The sequence below is a fragment of the Hypanus sabinus genome, unplaced genomic scaffold, assembly GCF_030144855.1.
Source record: "Hypanus sabinus isolate sHypSab1 unplaced genomic scaffold, sHypSab1.hap1 scaffold_100, whole genome shotgun sequence".
Lineage (NCBI taxonomy): Eukaryota > Metazoa > Chordata > Chondrichthyes > Myliobatiformes > Dasyatidae > Hypanus > Hypanus sabinus.
Genome location: NW_026779051.1, coordinates 65811 through 83603, shown reverse-complemented (window position 1 = coordinate 83603; position 17793 = coordinate 65811). Strand labels below are relative to the sequence as shown.

Genomic DNA, 17793 nt, shown 5'->3' with positions numbered 1-17793 from the left:
TTGACGCTCCCGACTGAATCGATCACAGGGAAGCCGGGAGCATAATTCAATATCCAGTAGCAGGCACGGTGACACAGACAGATGATTGTAGCGGTGTCAGACGTGGATATATTATAATACATTTTGCAGTATTTATATTTATTTGGATAATATAATACATTTCACACTGTTGGTAGTTATGAATCTACACGTCGGATTTGTTAATTGATCAGCAACGACGTCATTGTGTTGTTCAGCAACTGCTTCACTTTCTGTCACACAGCTCACTTTTACTGAAAATCCTCAATATTCCTGCTGCAACAGGGAGCTTCTCAAATTTGCTGAATCGGTAGCACTAATCGATTGTTTGATCACGACACGTACCTCACACAACCGCTCACATAACAATGCAGACAATCAATTAGCATAATCTCCGCGGCAGTATAAACACAGTATTTGCAAATGCAGTGTAGCTGCTTCGAGACCAATAGCACAGAGACCCGAGCATCACTTTATTGAACACAAACCGCTGGAAGATATCTGCCTGTCCTATTGAGGTCTTCCGATGTTGGCGGATTCGCTAAATTCTTACAACGGTTTATTTTTAGATCCAAATATCAGAATCCACAGTCGCTGGCTTTGCTTCCATTCCTAGAATGTCGAATACTAGCACTGGATATGAGTTTGTGGAAACCAGTGACAGAAACAATCACTATATAGACATGAACTTCAATTCCCACCAACGGCAGCCGATACCGCAGCTTACCGAGAATTCCAAAGGCTGAAATAAAAGGATAGTAAACTTCTCCTATCCGCAAAAGAACTGGATAACCCATGTCCGTGATAAACTGCCAATTGTGTTGCTCCTGAATTCACAGCTCCCTCGGAAACTCTGAGCTAATGTATTCAAAGCGGCCCGGATTTATAGAAATGATCAGTCTCCAGAGACACTGTTATGCCGCTGACTGACAACAGTCACTTGAAAAATCATGGTAATTCAGCACCATTCATTGTCTCTGGTGTAAATATTGAGTCGACAGAAGACAGGCACTTCTAAATTCCTCGGCATTACCCCCGCGGTTCCTCACCTAGTGAGAAGAATGCCGGAGCTCCATTGATAAACACCCGAAGCAGCCACATTTACAGATTTCACTTTTTTCCTCCGCGAAATTAACCACTTGTGAACAGAATTCAACGACACGTCCGAACCCAAACTTCTCTCCCTGTGGTTTGCCATTTTCAACATCATCCTGGACGCACGCACACACACGCGGAATGGCCGTGTTCGGATGACCGCGATGCTGATGTAGTAAAGATGACAAAACTTGCAGATGCTAGTAATCCTCAGGGGAAGGCAACACACACAAAGTGCTGGGAAAAAAAATCTTGAGATGTTGCTGATGTAATTGGATCTTAAGAGCATCTCAGACCAGCCAGGACGGAAAGGAAGAACTGCTTCGATCTGCAAAGGGAATATTCAATAATAAATATTAAACAAAGGACTCTAAATTGGGAGATGAATCGACGTAGGATGGATGAAAGTGAATGAATGAAAGACAAGCATCATATGCTATATTATAACTGTGTGAAAAAGACAGAGGGTCAGACCGACAGATTGACAGTGGCACTCGCTGCAACGGCCGCTTCACACAACCGTCTGGCACATACCTCTCCCTCACTGACCGACTTTCCTTCTCCTACCAACAGGGAAAACTTCAATCAACTCCGATTTTCCCTCCTGTGGAGTCACCAGAGCAGTCGCTCCTCTCTGACACGCAAGGTGTTTTACAAAGCACAGAGACACCGACAGCTCATTAGTTCCCACAGTTTCAGACAGTAGAGAGATTCAGGTACAATCCCACACTGAACTCAAGACACAGATTACCAATACAACGGCTACACTGAAACACAGGTGGATAATATTTCCATTGACCTCGGCACCACTGTCCTACAGTAGAGACACAGACCCAGTCTCCAAATCCACACCCACGGGCTTAGCAGTGACAGTGTGAGCTCAGTATTGGACGTACCGCTGGAAAAATGGAAAATTATGAATGTGGTATTGGAAGAGCTTAAGAAAGTTTCGGATAAGAGCGCGAGGAGGACATTTTGTCTGTGATGTTGGGCTGACGTAAGTAAGCCAGTGATGCCTCGTTAAGCTAATCCCTCTGCCTGAATGCACGTCACATATTATTTCCAGGTCTGCGCACAGTTCCTCAAGAAAGTTATCCTTGCAACAGAGTGTGACGAATGAGGAGCAACTCCGATGGAAAGAAGGGTACAGAATCGCCAATGCCCCCCCCATCCTTTTGGAGAGTCGCAAATCGCTACTATTCCGATGCAGTTATCAATGGAAATGAGAGATATAAACAGCTCATAACAAATTTATGAGCGAGGGGCACAGCACAGGTTGGAATGTCTCCTATTGACAAAAAGAGAGATTACTGCTATTGTCTCTTGGAGAAGGATTCGAGTATTGAGTACTGTTCTATTCATTTAAACCCCTCAGGGGGCAACCAGAGTGGTCTGGTTGAGGGATTGCATCACCCAACCTGGTTGACTTCTGAGACCCCGTGAGTGGGGGAGAAAAGTAGGGGTCTGGAGAACACCACTCAGACGCACCAGAAGATACGCTACGAGACCGGTGGGGGCTGGTGTGTGTGTCCACCCTTGCCTGGGGGACGAGTCCTGCACGGAACGGTCTAGCTAAAGGATGGAGACGGATCAAGACCGTAAAAGTAAAGTTGGCAAGTTACTCTCTCTCTCTCTCTCTCTCTCTCTCTCTCGCTCTCTCTCCCCAACTATTGCAACACAGTGAACAACAACTACTGCAGCCTGTATGAACTGAACTGAACTTTATATTTCCATCAGACTATTCATTATCCCCTAGACAACGATAGAGCTTATTTCTTATTGATTATTATTAAACCTGCACTTTTAGGTTTAGTATTGATGACGTATATTATCTGTATATTTGTATTGATATTACTTTTGTGTATTTTTACTAATAAATACTGTTAAAATAGTATCATCAGACTTCAACGGATACTCCTATCTTTGCCAGTAAGACACCCAGTTACGGGGTTGGTAAGAAGAGAGAGTGAAGGGACTATTCCTCACACTGACCTGTCTGTGTGAGGGGAGAGTGCATGAGCTGGGCCTGTATTCTCCGGAATTGTGAGGAGAATTGATGGATTCTGTCAGGTAATTCGACCGACTGCTGGGAGGATGTTTCCCTTGAATGAAAATTCTTTTACCATGGGACATAAACTCAGAATGAAGGAAATTATATTCAGAATGGGGTGGAAAATAAATTTCCCTCATCAGTGATTATTTCTCCAGTTTGTCAGTTCGGTACAGGAAGTGACAATTTAGTCTGTGATGTTGGGCCGATATGATTAAGCCCGTAATGCCCAATTAAACTAATCGCCCTGCCTGCAAGTACTCTATATCTGACCCTTCTCTGTGGATTTGCTATCCTATCTCAGACTCTTATAATTACCACACATAATCCGCACACATCTCCTTTGAACATTTTTCTCTCTCACCTCAACTACATGTCCTCTGTTATCCGATACTTAAGTTCTGTGAGAAAGGTTACAGTTGCCTACTGTATTTATGCCTTTCCATCGCCCCTTGGGGGCTGCCATTCTGGAAAGAATAACTCAATTTCTTTCAAATCCTCCTTTTAGATCTCCTCCCGATGAAACTTTGCTGAAAGCTTTCCAAAGCCTCGGCTTCTTTCTTATAAAGGGACGACCGAAGCCAATGTTAAACTCCAGATGAAATCTAACCAGAGGTTGATAAAGCGGCAACATCACTTCATTTTTATGACAAGAATGATCCTCCCAGTTATTGCCTTGGCTTCTGCCATCCCGAAAGAACTGTTTAAGTTTGTGCAATTTCAGCAACTTGAGACCTTGTAGACCTTCTCTTAAAGGTCCTCCCGATAACCTCCTCTATCCCATTTCCAAATCCTCGTCATCCTCCCTATAATGGAGCGACTGAAACTAAATTCAATATTCCACAGGCAACCGGACCAGAGCTCTATAGAAAACCAAAGTTCTCTGGACGAGGACGAACCGACGGGTGTGAGCTGGTTCTGCGATGTCCCGAGAAGCAATAGGTGAGAGAGTGCTGGAGGACGTTTGCTCTGCACACGGACAGGTGGATACAGTGATCATCCGAATTGAACGGCCACAGCACCTCCTCCCTCAAGCGCAAAGAGCTTGCTCGACAGGAAGCTGAGCATGAAATTGACATTCCGGATAAACAGGACTAGCCAGAAATGAACGAACGAAAACGAAGGGGTCAAGGAGGAAAAGACCAGATTAATTATTTGCTTAAGGGTTTCCATTATCGTAAATATTAGTGAACGTTACGATCATGGGACGGTAGTTCGACTAAACGGCGGGTTAATATGTTTTTATCCAAACAGTCGATGATCTGACGGGAGTGGTTCTGTCTGTTCCCATTGGAGTATCTGGAGAGGCGGGGCCATGGGCCGTCCATACTTTCAGAGAAGAGTGAACGAGAGAGTGCTGAATTGGAAGTCGACTTTCCCGTAACTGACGCCAAAGACTTTAACGACAAGTTGCTCTCGTTTCTGCGGAGTGAGGCGAAGAAGCTGTCTGATGTGAACGGTCTGATGATTCATTCAGAAGTTGACTTAAATTCTGAACTCTGTTTGGCTATTACACCTCTGGCTGATAAATGCACAGGTATTTCTTCGGAGAGTCGAAGTTATTGTCGCGTTGGAAAGTTCGGAGGCATCAAGCCCATATCCGATGGGGAAGAAGAATATGAGGCTTGGGCTGAGCAGACTTCTCCGTTACTGGATGAATAATGTGAGGAAACTGAGACTGCTTAAATAGTCCGTCTGCTGATATAGCGAGTTTCCTAGAGGCAGAAAATCCATTGCCCCATCAGCGAATTACCTGCAAGCTCTGGAAGATGCTATTGACACTGCTGAAAGCGCAGCCGATCTTAGGGTAAAGTTTAGGCACATATTTTAGTAAGATGGAGCTAGATCGCATTTTCAGATTGGTGAAGCTGCTGCACTGTTTGAACTACAAAGGGTGCATTCAACTATCTAAGAGATATTGAGGAAGTGCAAATTGTGAAGAGCTGGTTGTCACATGACGGGATTGCTCTACATATTCGAATGTCCCGAAAGATGAGGCCTCCTCCATCATTATAATGAATTACTCGGAGAAGTTAGAGATAAGGTTAACAAGATGGAGGAGTAGAAGGCCTCCATCATCAGAGCAAAGGACCCGGTAGCAGCCTCTGTTGTTAAAGCACCCTTAACGTCACACAGATGCGGGTTTTGCAAGTCGTCGAGAAACATCTGACGACCGACGTAATTGTGATGATATCGTTTGGAGCTGCCACCAAGCACCAAAGGCCAATAGGATGCCCGACCCACTGGTGCGATGTACCGAGGCGAGAGCTGCTACTGAGAGTGTCCTCAGAACAACGCAGTGACCAGTGTTTGCTGTTGCAACTGAGGAGAACATAGACATTTTAAGCTGTACAGCGAAAGACAGGAAAGCCTTTGGAAATGGAATTAGCGGTTAATCAAACAAAAAAGCAAATAGATAAAACTACAGAGGGACACAGTGAAGGAACGGGATGACTTTTTCTACAGGATACGTTACTATCAGTGTATCAAGGAACATACTAAATTAAAAAAATATAAATTATTCCCGAAGGGCTAGTGGGACCAAGCTCTGATGAATCTAGGCGAATTGAGGGTGTTTATGTTAGAGCCATAACTGACCACTGGTTCTGAAGTTACTTTGCTTTGTAGATTCATTTACAACCGGTGACCGACGCACTTGCCATTGACGCCATTGATATGCCGGGGTTTGGTACTAATGGTTACCCCTCCGATGGCTACTTTTCGTCGAAGCTGGAGTTTATGGAAACAAATGTTGGAGTAACTGAGACCATTGACACAAGACCGTTGTTGAGCCCGGATTGGATTGAAAAGGATAGAATTTTTATTCTTTCAGAAGGCGCCAAGGGGAATGCGAAGAAATAAATACAGAGAACGTTTTCAACAACGTGTCCCTTCACCCTGTGTTCAGAGTTGCTTTTGAGAAGGTGCAAGTTCCTGCTAAGTATGATGATGAGCGGAAAGGAGGAACAGTGGGATGCATCCCGTCTAATCCTGTCATGTTACGTTCTGGGAGCAGCTGGAGCGACAGGAAACGCTACATTTGCTGAAATGTTCGAGAAGTGGAAACAGGGATAGACTGATAACATGTTGGAAAGCGAAGACGCCTTTTCCACTGACAAGTCTGAATTTTATTTCGCCACACTATTAGAGCAATCAAGAGCACCCTTTTCCGAGAGAGGTCTCGCCGACTGGTTCCAGCAGGGGATCAGGATATTTATCAGCAGATGCTGTCACTGAAGGAAGCAGAGTTTAGTTAGGGAGCAGGAGCGCCTAAGCCGTCGGGAGACACGAGTGATAGACACAGGGAGACACAGTCCAGTAGTCAGTTGGAGGACGCGGTCCAGTAGTCAAGCGGGACACACCGGTGATAGACACGGGGAGATACAGTCAAGTAGTCAGCTGGGGGAGGCTGTCCAGTAGTCAACCGGGACACACCAGTGATAGACACGGGGAGACACAGTCCAGTAGTCAACTGGGGGAGGCTGTCCATTAGTCAACAGGGACACACCAGTGATAGACACAGGGAGACACCGTCGAGTAGTCAGCCAGGACATGATAGACATGGAAAACACGGTCCCGTATTCTGTAAGCGTCACAAGGGGTGTTTTCATGCGCCTCTGAACCGTCTCCAGTGACAGCACACCCTGTCTCAGACAAGGGGCTCCAAACTGCTCACAGTACTCAAGGGGCATTTCATCAGTGCATTTAAAAACCAGAAAATTACATCACTGCATCCATCCTCCACTCCTCTCGAAATGATCGCGAACATCGCATTGGCCTTCCTCACCACTTTCGCAAACTGCCTATCATCCTTCAGGGAATGCTGGACGAGGAACCTAGAGTCCGTTTTCACCTCAGATTTCCCAATTTTTTCTGCGTTGAGAAAATAACCTTCCATTTTATTTCTTCTGCTCAAGTGCAGGACCATGTATTTCCTGACAGTATGTCCTATCTGCCAATTCTTTGCTCATTTTCTTAATCTGTCTCCGTCCTTTTGTAGCTTTTCTGCTTCCTCCAGATATCCTGCACCTCCACCTATGTTCATCCTGTCCGCAAACCCGTCAGGAAGATAATCAATTCCAACATCCAAGTCATTAACATATAAAATAAAATATATTCATCCATCTATCCATCAGTTCTATTGCATCCTGCATTTCTCTTTGATATTGTGCTACCTCAATTGCGACTTTCTTTACATTTAACCTAGTACGCTTATATTGTCTACATTTTATTCTTATAACTTTCGAAATCATATTTACTATCTGTATTAAATGTTTGAGCTTTACGTGAATAACTTAAAATCGTGCATATTCGATCCTCTGCCAATGTGTAATTCATTTGAGAAAAGAGTAAGAATATACTTAGGAAAGAAATCAGGAGGGCTAAAAGAAGACATGAGATTGTTTAGGTTTAGGCAGTCAGGGTGAAGTATAATTCTAAAAGCTTCTACAGGTATGTTAAGTGCAAAAGGATAGTAAGGTATAAAATCGGTCCTTTTGAAGATCAGACTGGTCAGCCATGTATGGAACCAAAAGAAATGGGAGAGATATTAAATGTATTTTTTTGCAACTGTATTTACTAAGGACACTGCAATTGAGTTTATGGAAATAAGGCAAACAAGTAATGAGTTCATGGAATTTATACAGATTAAAGAGGAGGAGGTGCTTGCTGTCTTGAGGCAAATCAGAGCAGAGAAATCCCCAGGACTTGACAGGGTATTCCTTTGGACCTTGAAGGTGACTAGTCTCCTGGCAGGGGCCCTGCAGAAATATTTAAAATGTCGATATCCACGGATCAGGTGCCGGAGGATTGGAGGATAGCTCATCTAGTTCCGTTGTTTAAAAAAGTCTCAAATAGCAAGCCGGGAAATTATAGACCGGTAGTAGGTAAATTATTGGACGGAATACTAAGAGATAGGATCTACAAATATTTAGATAGACAGTGACTTATTAGAAAAAAGTCAGCATGGCTTTGTGCGTGGTAGGTCATGTTTAAACAATCTATTAGAGGTTTCCGAGGAGATTACAAGAAAGTTGATGAAGGGAAGGCAGTGGATGTTCTATACATGGACTTCAGTAAGGCCTTTGGCAAGGTCCCGCATGGGATTAGTTAGGAAGATTCAGTCGCTAGGTATACATGGAGATGTAGTAATTGGATTAGGATTTGCCTCAGTGGAAGAAGCCAGAGAGTGGTAGTGAAGTATTGCTACTCTGTGTGGAGGACTGTGACTATGGTGTGCCACAGGGATCAGTGCTGGATCTAATGTTATTTGTCATCTATCTCAATGATCTGAATGATAATGTGGCAAATTGAATCAGCAAATTTGCTCATGGTACAAAGATTGGAGGTGTAATGGACAGTGAGGAAGGTTTTCAAAACTTGCAGATGGATTTGGACCAGTTAGAGCGATGGGCTGAAAAATGAGAGATAGAGTTTAAAACAGACAAGTGTAAGGTATTGCACTTCGGAAGGTCAAACCAAGGTAGAACATACAAGGTAAATGGTAAGACACTGAGGAGTGCAGTAGAACAAAAGGATCTGAGAGTTCAGGTACATAATTCCCTAAAAGTGGCTCCACACGTAGATAGAGTGGCAAAGAACGCTTTTGTTACATTGCATTTATAAATCAAAGTATTGAGTATAAGATTTGGAATGTAATGGTGAGGTTTGTAAGACATTGGTGAGACCGAATCTGGATTATTGTGTGCAGTTCCGGTCACCTAATTACAGGAAAAATATTCATAAGGTTGAAAGAGTGGAAAGAAGGTTTACAAGGATGTTGCCGGGTCTTGGAAAACTGAGTTACAGAGAAAGGTTGAATAGGTTAGGACTTTTTTCCCTGGAGCGTAAGAGAATGAGAGGTGATTTGATAGAGGTGTACAGATAGAGTGAACGCAAGCAGACTTTTTTCCATTGAGGCAAATAGGCATCCGTTAGTCTCATGAGACCATGGATTTGCGCCTTAGAAGGTTTTCTCCAGGGCGCAGGAACCAGCAGTGCCTAAGCTGCAGGCCTTCCCCTCTCCACGCCCCCGATGTTGTCCAAGGGAAGGGCACTAGGACCCATGCAGCTTGGCACCAGTATCATCGCAGAGCAATGTGTTGTTAAGTGCCTTGCTCAAGCACACGAACACGCCGCCTCAGCTGAGACTCAGGTTACTAGTCCGATGCCTTGTCCACAAGGCCACGCGCCAACACGGAGGCTAGGGGAGCGAACAAAAAAATTCATAGGTTAACGGTGAAAAGGGAAAGTTTAAGGGGTGGCTTCTTCATGCAGAAAGTGGTGGGAGTGTGCAATGAGCAGCCAGATGAAGTGGTGAATGCGGGCTCACTTTTGATATTTAAGAAAAACTTGGGCAGGTATATGGATGACAGGGCTTTGGAGGGATATGTTCCAGGTGCAGGTCAGTGAGACTAGGCAGAAAAATGGCTCGGCACAGCCAAGAAGGGCCAAAAGGCCTGTTTCTGTGCTGTAATGTTCTATTGTTCTATCTGGCTGTCTCTGAGAGGGGTTATATCTGAACAAACTCCAGTGGGCTTCTTAGTCGCCCTGGATTATTACGTAAAATAGCAATTAATATTGATATTATCGTTATTCTTTCGCTTGACTTTGTACAGTTTGTTTTGTTAGACATATTGAGTGTTTTGGCCGTCGTGTTAGTGGATTAATGAATCATGGATTGATTCTGTTTTTCTGCTTACTTTCTGCTCTGAATTTTGAACCAATTGGGCCAAAGGCTATTTTCCGTGCTGTGCGATTCAAAACATCTGCATTGCAAAACAAGGAAGAGTAGCCTGTTAAACCAGAAATAGTTAATATAATCCGGTCCGGAATGATTAATCCGATATTCCCAAATCCAGAAAGGTGTTAAACGCACCACGAGCTCCACGGCAGATGTACACGTAAGAACGAGGATGTAAAATGCCGTTTCAATATAGAGAGCAGCAACGTGTCTGAATGGCCCTGACGTCATTCCGTCCAACAAACAGCCGTGGCTGAGAAGGTGACACAGACACTGCTCACCGAGGCCACTTTTTCATCAAACTCCGCAGCCCGAATCCCGAGTAATGTGACCCATTGTTCAGTTCTCTGTTGTGACTAAAACAAAATCTTTATCTTAAATGCTTCTTTCTCATACTCCCAAACAGTCCACTCTTTGGACGCTCAGTAAAATTACAGTGATTGCATTATAAAAACAGCACGTGAAAAACAGAGTATTCTGTCAGGAGTGGGGTTCGAATTTCAGGTGGAGACCAGAGCACTCGCGTTTACTAGGAAGCGACCTTCTCGCCTTAGAACTGGCGCCATAGACCACTCGGCCACTCTGACTGCCCCTGCAGTACTCTCACTACATGCCAGATAAACAGCTGAATTTCGCAATAGTGTGAATGACTGCTTTGTTCAGAGGGTATACATACAAACATACACTATATCCTGGAATTTTGAATGAATAAGGACGTGATGCATTTTCTCAGGTTGCCGAGCATGTGCGGAATCAGAGCGTACAGCATCACAGCACTGGAATTGAGCTGCACCCCGTTCAGGCCATCCTCCAGAGAAAGGATGTCGAGGATTCGGAGAGTGTGCGGAAGAGCATCACCAAGATGCTGTCTGAAATAGACGGTTTGTGCAATCACGAGAGTTTAGTCAAACTTGTATTTTTTTTCTCTGGAGCATCGGAGGTGAGGCGGAATCTGATACACGTTTCTTAGATTTTCATGCAAAAATAATAGTAGAGCACGCGAAAGTTATCTCCATTCCAGGGCTTACATGTCTGAAAACGATCCCCTCTTAGGGCATACATTTCAACTAAGAGGGAATCGTTTTACACAAGATATGGCAGCACCCCATCACTCTATGTCGGCAAGACCAACGAGTGATAGTTGTCTTCAGCAGAGGGAACACCAAAGTTTCTCGAGCTAGTTCTCTTTGGAGGATCAGAGGCGGGGCGCGTCTGTAACTTTAAATTGTTGGAATGACTATTTCCTCTACTTTCTTAGGAGACTGCGGTGATTCAGAATGACATAAAAAAACCTTGATGAACTTCTATGGATGTGTCGTAGAGAGTATATTGTCTGTCTGCATCAAGACGTGGTACGGAAATACCGTACCTTTGAAGGAAAATCTTTAAAAAGTTAGTGAATTCGGCTCAGTTCATCACGGGAAATGCACTCCCAAACATTAAGCAGATCTACATAAAAAGATGTATTCGGTAAACAGCATCCACTGTCAGAGGTCGTCACCATCCTGCCATGTTCTTCTGCGTTGCTGCCATCGGGTAGATGGTACAAGAGTCTCAGGACTCGCACCGCCACGTTCAGGAACAGTTACTTCCCATCAGCAATCAGACCTTTGATCAACAGGTGATAATGTACGCTCACGTGCCCATCCATTAAATAAACTGACAACCAATGATTTCGCTTCAGAAACATTTCTATATTGAACAGCTGAGTATGCCAGGAAGAGCTCAGCAGACCAGACAGCATCTGTGGAAAAGTGTAAGCAGTCGGCGTTTCGGGCCGAGATGCTTCACCGTGAACTTTTTCTCTGAATAAATCACTTACCCAGAATTCAGTGTAGGGTGATCTATTGGAATGTGATGAACAGTGTCAAAAACATAATCTTATCCTCCAACAGTTTTTCTAATCCACCTCAACAGCCCAGGTTTTGTTTGCAGAAATAACGTCACCTCGATTGAATGCTGAAAGACAAATTATGTCAGGAGTGGGATTCGAACACACGACCCCAGATGGAGACCAGAACCCTCCCGGTTGACGGAAGGACTTTCATTCCTTGAGTCTGGCGCCTTAGACCACTCGGCCACCCTGACTTTTGATGTGTGTTTGAGAACGGAATAAATGCCTGATTTGTAAGAAAAGTCATATCCACACAATCACATATATCATCCTGTCAATCGGAAATGAAAGCGATAGTGTTACAGTTTGCTCAGGTTAAGCAGCTTCTGTGGAAAGTAAAAACTGGGTGGGAGTTGATCGGAACAATGTCAACAGAAACTGAACGCAGGAGGTTCAATTATAGACTGCAACGCTGCTTTACAGATGGGTGTTGGTAAGTAGACTATAAGGCCCAATAATCTGATGATTTTGGATTAAAGCGAAGATGTGACAAGGATCACAAGAAAATGAGACATCGTGCGGAAAGGCCGTTCGGTCAACTGTGTCTGTTTCATCATTCCATCATGGATGAGTTATGACAGTCAGAATGTTTTTGAGGCTTGTAGGTCAATGTTTAATCTGAGAGAGGAGACGGAAACAGGGTGTTTTGGACGTTAGAACAGCGGCATTTCTGAGAGTTGAGACGCTTAACAGAACGCAATTCGCCCAGGTTCTCTGATCCAGTATTAAAGGCACAGAACACATTAAAGTAAGTCAGGGACAAGCGGGCGGCCACCGTCTAAATGGAAGGCTCCTCGCGGGATGTGGAAGGCGGGGAGACCTCCGGAGTTCCTGCTGATGACACCTGCGAGAAGTGCTCACAGCTGCCGCTAGTAACAATCCGCCCTATGGCGTGATACACTAGGACATATAGAGTGGTAGATACACCCACGGTGCAGGCCACAGGGAACTGTGGGACAGTCAGGAAGAGGAAAGGATTTAAAGAGGCAGTGCAGACTATCCCTATGGCCATCACCATCAGAAACATCAGGATGCGGTTTGTGGTTGGATGACCTGGTAGGGAAAAGCCACAGCGGTCGGACCTCTGGCACTGAGTCTGGTTTTCTGACTCAAAAGGGATTGGGAAGACAGATTCCTGGATGGTATGTTACTTCCCGGGTGCGGCGTTCCGGGACAACGCGGATCAAATCCTGAACATTGTTCAGCAGGAGCGTGAGCAGGCAGCGGTTGTGGACCGTTTAGGTACAAGTGACATCGGAGTGACGACTTTCTGCAATGGAAATTCAGAGAGTTAGGTGCTGAGGTGGAGGGCAGGATCTTCGGGGTTGTGACAGCGACACGTGTCGCGTCCTAATGAGGCGAAGAATGGAAATATGATAGAGATTAACACGTGTCTAAGGGTTTGGTGTAGGAGACAGGCCATACGATTTTTCAATCACTGATCTCTCTTCCAGGGAAGCTGAGACCTGTGGATAAAGACGGTTTGTGCGTGAACTGGAAGTGTAGTAAGATCTTGTCGGAAGGTTAGCTAGCGCTGCATGATGAAGTATAAACAACATTTACAGGGAAATTGGAACCAGGGTGCCAGAACTGCTGGTGCAGAAATTGTACAGACATGTTGATAAGATGTCACACTACGTCAGCAATGCAATCATTGAGCAAGGTCCGACTAGTGACCTGAGGTGCGTATATTTCAGTGGCAGAAGCATCTGAGAATGAGCCGATGAACTCACTGCTTGGATCAAAACCTGGAATCATGGAATCTTAGCCCATAATGAGACTAGGTTGGGAGAGTCTGGTCTGGAAGTTCAGTATTTCGGGGTTCCATTGCTTTTGAAGTGAGAGAGCGGGATGGACTAAAGGAGAAGAGCAGAGTTAATAGTCATGGAAAATTCTCGGCTGTCTTCTGTCATTGCAGATGCTGAGTTCGACTAATCCAGGTCCCTCTCCTCCGCGTGGTCGTTTATACGCGCTGAAAGGCACGGACAGACGCGCAATGGGTGAAACTGTAAACAAGGAAAGGTATGATCACGTTAATGGGGATAGATTACTGCCCACTCAATGGTCAAGAGTATTTAGACGGCCAACTTTGTGGAGATATAGCTGTGTATTGCAGGAGCATTACGGTTGTGAGAGTACGTTTTTAAGATTCCGCACGTTCATTGTTAATTCCACCTTTGTAAAGGACAAGATGGGTAGGTGATCATTCAGAATATTTTATCTTCTTTTGTGCGTTGACGAACCAACGAGAGAGTGCGCGATACGTGATCTGCTATGATGAAAGAAATGAAACAGGACAAGAGATTGAAACTTGATTTAACGAACACTTTGTAACTCGTGATCACAATGCTATTGGTTTCAATTTAAACATGGAAAAAAGATCCTTCTAGTCCGTGCGTTGAGATTTTTCATTGGGGAAGTTCAATTTGGACCGGATTGAAAAACATTTAGCGATTGTCGATTGGGGCAGGATATTTTCTGGTAAGAGGGACGCGTTCAGAAAAGAAAATCGGAGCGCAGAAAGCTCGCATGGGACTGTCAGAAATAAAGAGAGAGACAACAAGAGTGAATAACCTTGGTTTTCAAGAGTAATGATGCTTTGGCACCTCGCTCCCGATGCCGGAGGACACGGACGAGTTCCCTCACTGTGATTTGGCTGCTGTTTTCCCGAATGACACGTAGACCTCTGGTGAAAAGTTTGTGGTGTGGAGGCCACTAAATGAGCCTAATCCGGCCAGTTTGTTATGACTTCAAATCATTCCAACAGATTTTTGAGGCCACGTTTTCCCTTGATGGAACCATGCTGTCTCTGGTCGACGTTATCATGTGACTCCAAGTCCCCTGAGACTTCATCGTTAATGATTGACTCCAACATTTTCTCAACAGGTGTGGTCAGACTAAGCGGCTGAGAATCTTCCTGTCTTCTGACCATCCATGCTTGAAGTGTGAAGTGATATTTGCAATTTTCCAGTCTTTCGAAAAAATTCTAGAACCGAGCGGTTGTTGCAAGATCGTCACTAATAACCCACCATGTCTTCAGCCAACGCTTTTTGAACTCTGGGGTGCACAGCATCTGGTCCCTCCAGTTTACCTTTAGACTCTTGAGTTAGTCACTTACCGTCTCTCCGGTCATGGTAACTTCACACACTTCATAACCCTGACACCCGGAACTTCCATCACGAGGCTGGTGTTTTCCAGACTGAAGACTGATGCAAAATACTGTTTAGTTCGTCCGTTATTTCAAGGTCCCACAGTGCTACATCTTCAGCATCGCTGTCAGCGATCCGATGTTCAAACTCAATACTTTCTTTACTTTTTGTATCAAAAGAAAATGTTGGTAACTTTGATAATATGATAATATTATTAGTCAGTTTACTTTCGTACTCTATATTTACCTTCATAATGTTTTTCCAGTACTCTAACTACAAACTAATATTGCTCAATTATACTTTTTATTACTCAATTGCTCTTTTGCTTTTTATGTTGGTTTTGAAATCTCGTATTAAGACCTTAAGATATAAGAAAGAAGTAGGCCATGTGGCCTATTCAGGCTGCTTTGCCAGTCAGTCATGGACTGATCCCAAACTTCCATCATTCTTACGATCCTGTCCCTTCACTCCATAACCTTTGAGGCCCTGGAACCCATCTATCGCTGATAAATACGCCGAGTGGCCTGGCCTCCACATACCCTCGTGGCAACAAATGCCACAGATTACCACGCTCTGACGAAGCAAATTTCTCCTCATCTCAGTTCTAAATGGACGTCCTTCAATCTTGAAGTCGTGCCCTCTTGTGCTAGAATCCCCTACAATGGGAAATATCTTCGCCATATCTGATCTGAGCCATTTTAACATTCGGAATGTTTATATGATATCCAGTTCATTCTCCTGAACTCCATTGAATACAACCCCAGAGCTGCCAAAATTTCCTCATACGGTAACCATTTCATTTCTCGAATCAATAAGGTGAATCTTCACTGAACCATCACCAATAGGAGTATACCTTTTCTAAAATAAGAGCCGCAAATTGCGCAGAATACTCCAATGTGGTCTCATGAGTGCCCTATAGTGCCTCAACATCACATCCCTGCTCTTATATACTATACATCGAGACATTAATGCCAACAGTGCATTTGACTTCTTCAGAAACGTTTCAACTTGGAGGCTAACCTTTAGGGTATCCTGCCCAATAAATCCCAAGTCCCTTTGAGCTCTGTATTTTGAATTCTCTTTCCATCCAAAAAATCGTATGCACTTTTTTTTTCCTTCAGAATGCACGGCCATACAATTTCCAACATTGTATTTCCATTTCCGGTCCTTTGCCTATTCCCCTAAACTATCTAAGTCGCTCTGCGCGCTCTCTGTTTCCTCGACACTACCCGCTCCTCACTTATGCTGCACAGGTGAAACACCACTGGTAACCGGCACCCAGAGCAGTCGCGCAGGAGTTTCCTTTCAGAAAGCTATACAGGCTTTGTCCGGTCTTGTCATGAGCCTGCAGGTACTCCGTAATCTCATCCCTAACATCGATTCCGACAACTTCCCAACCACTGATAACTGGCTAACAGGCCTTCTTAAATAGTGAAATAACGTTTGCAATTTTCCTGTCATCCAGTACGCCAGAATCTATCGAATGTTAATGCCTCCATAATCTGTATTATTAAAAATGTAGGGGTATAGCTCAGTGGTAGAGCATATGACTGCAGATCAAGAGTTCCCTGGTTCAAATCCAGGTGCCCCATTCAAAAAGGAACTGACCACAGCGATGATATAGGATGTAATTTCATTGATTGGAGTTTAATGGCGATAGGTGTGAGGTGATAAATTTTGCTAGGACTAATCAAAATAGGCCATACCTGGTAAATGGTAGGGCATTGAGGAATGCAGCAGAACAAACTGATCTTGGAATAATGATGCATAGTTCCCTGAAGGTGGAATCTCATTAGGATAGGGTGGTGAAGAAAGCTTTTGGTATGCTGGCCTTAATAAATTAGAAAATTGAGTATATTGAGAATTGGGATGTAATGTTATAATGTACAAGTCATTGGTGAGGCCAAAGTTGGAGTATTGTGTACAATTCTAGTCACCGAGTTATAGGAAAGATATCAACAAAATAGTGAGAGTACAGAGATTTACTAAAATGTTACCTGGGTTTCAGCACCTTAGTTACAGGGAAAGGCTGAACAAGTTAGGTCTTTATTCTTTGGAGCATAGAAGGTTGAGGCGGGACTTGATAGAGGTATTTAACATTACGAGGGGGATAGATAAAGTTGACGTGGATAGGTTTTTGCCATTGAGTGTGGGGGAGATTAAACCAAGAGGACTTGAGTTGAGAGTTAAGGGGCAAAAGCTTAGGGGTAACATGAGGGGCATCTTCTTTACTCAGAGAGTGGCAACTGTGTGGATCGAACTTCCAGTAGAAGTGGTAGAGACAGGTTCGATATTGTCCTTTGAAAAATGGATAGTTATATGGACAAGAAAGGAATGTAAGTTTATTGACTGAGTGCAGGTCGGTGGGACTAGCTGAGTGTAACCATTCGGCACGGACTAGAAGGGCCCAGATGGCCTTTTTTCCGTGCTGTAATTGTTATATGGTTACATGATTAATCTCTCCCGCTACTTTCGTCAGAACCCAAGGGTGCATTCCATCAGGTCCAGGAGCAGGTAGCTTCCTGAGCACCTTCTCAGTCGTAATTTTTCCTGCACAAACTTCACTTCCCTGGCGCTCTTGAATGTCCGGTATACTGCAGACGTCTTCTACTGTGAACACTGATGCAAAATACACATTCGGTTCCTCTGTCATCTCTGCATCTCTAATTGCAATATCTCCCTCGTCATTTTCTATTAATCCTCTATCTACCCTCTACTCTCTTTTATCCTTAATGTACTTAAAACAGATTAGAATCTTCATTGATATTAGTCACCAGCTTACTCTTGTAATTCATCGTTTCCTTCCAAATGACCTTTTGTTTACTTCCGCAAGTTCTTACAAGTT

General features: G+C 44.1%; 2 non-coding genes across 2 annotated transcripts; one reads left to right on the top strand and one right to left on the bottom strand.

The window, feature by feature from the left end:
- Positions 1 to 11879: 11879 nt before the first annotated feature.
- Positions 11880 to 11993, bottom strand: trnal-caa (transfer RNA leucine (anticodon CAA)). The gene is made up of 2 exons: positions 11956 to 11993; positions 11880 to 11914 (listed from the first exon to the last, which is right to left on the bottom strand). It is a non-coding gene; the product is annotated as a tRNA-Leu (tRNA).
- A 4475-nt stretch (positions 11994 to 16468) lies between these two features.
- Positions 16469 to 16540, top strand: trnac-gca (transfer RNA cysteine (anticodon GCA)). The gene has a single exon. It is a non-coding gene; the product is annotated as a tRNA-Cys (tRNA).
- Positions 16541 to 17793: the final 1253 nt, after the last annotated feature.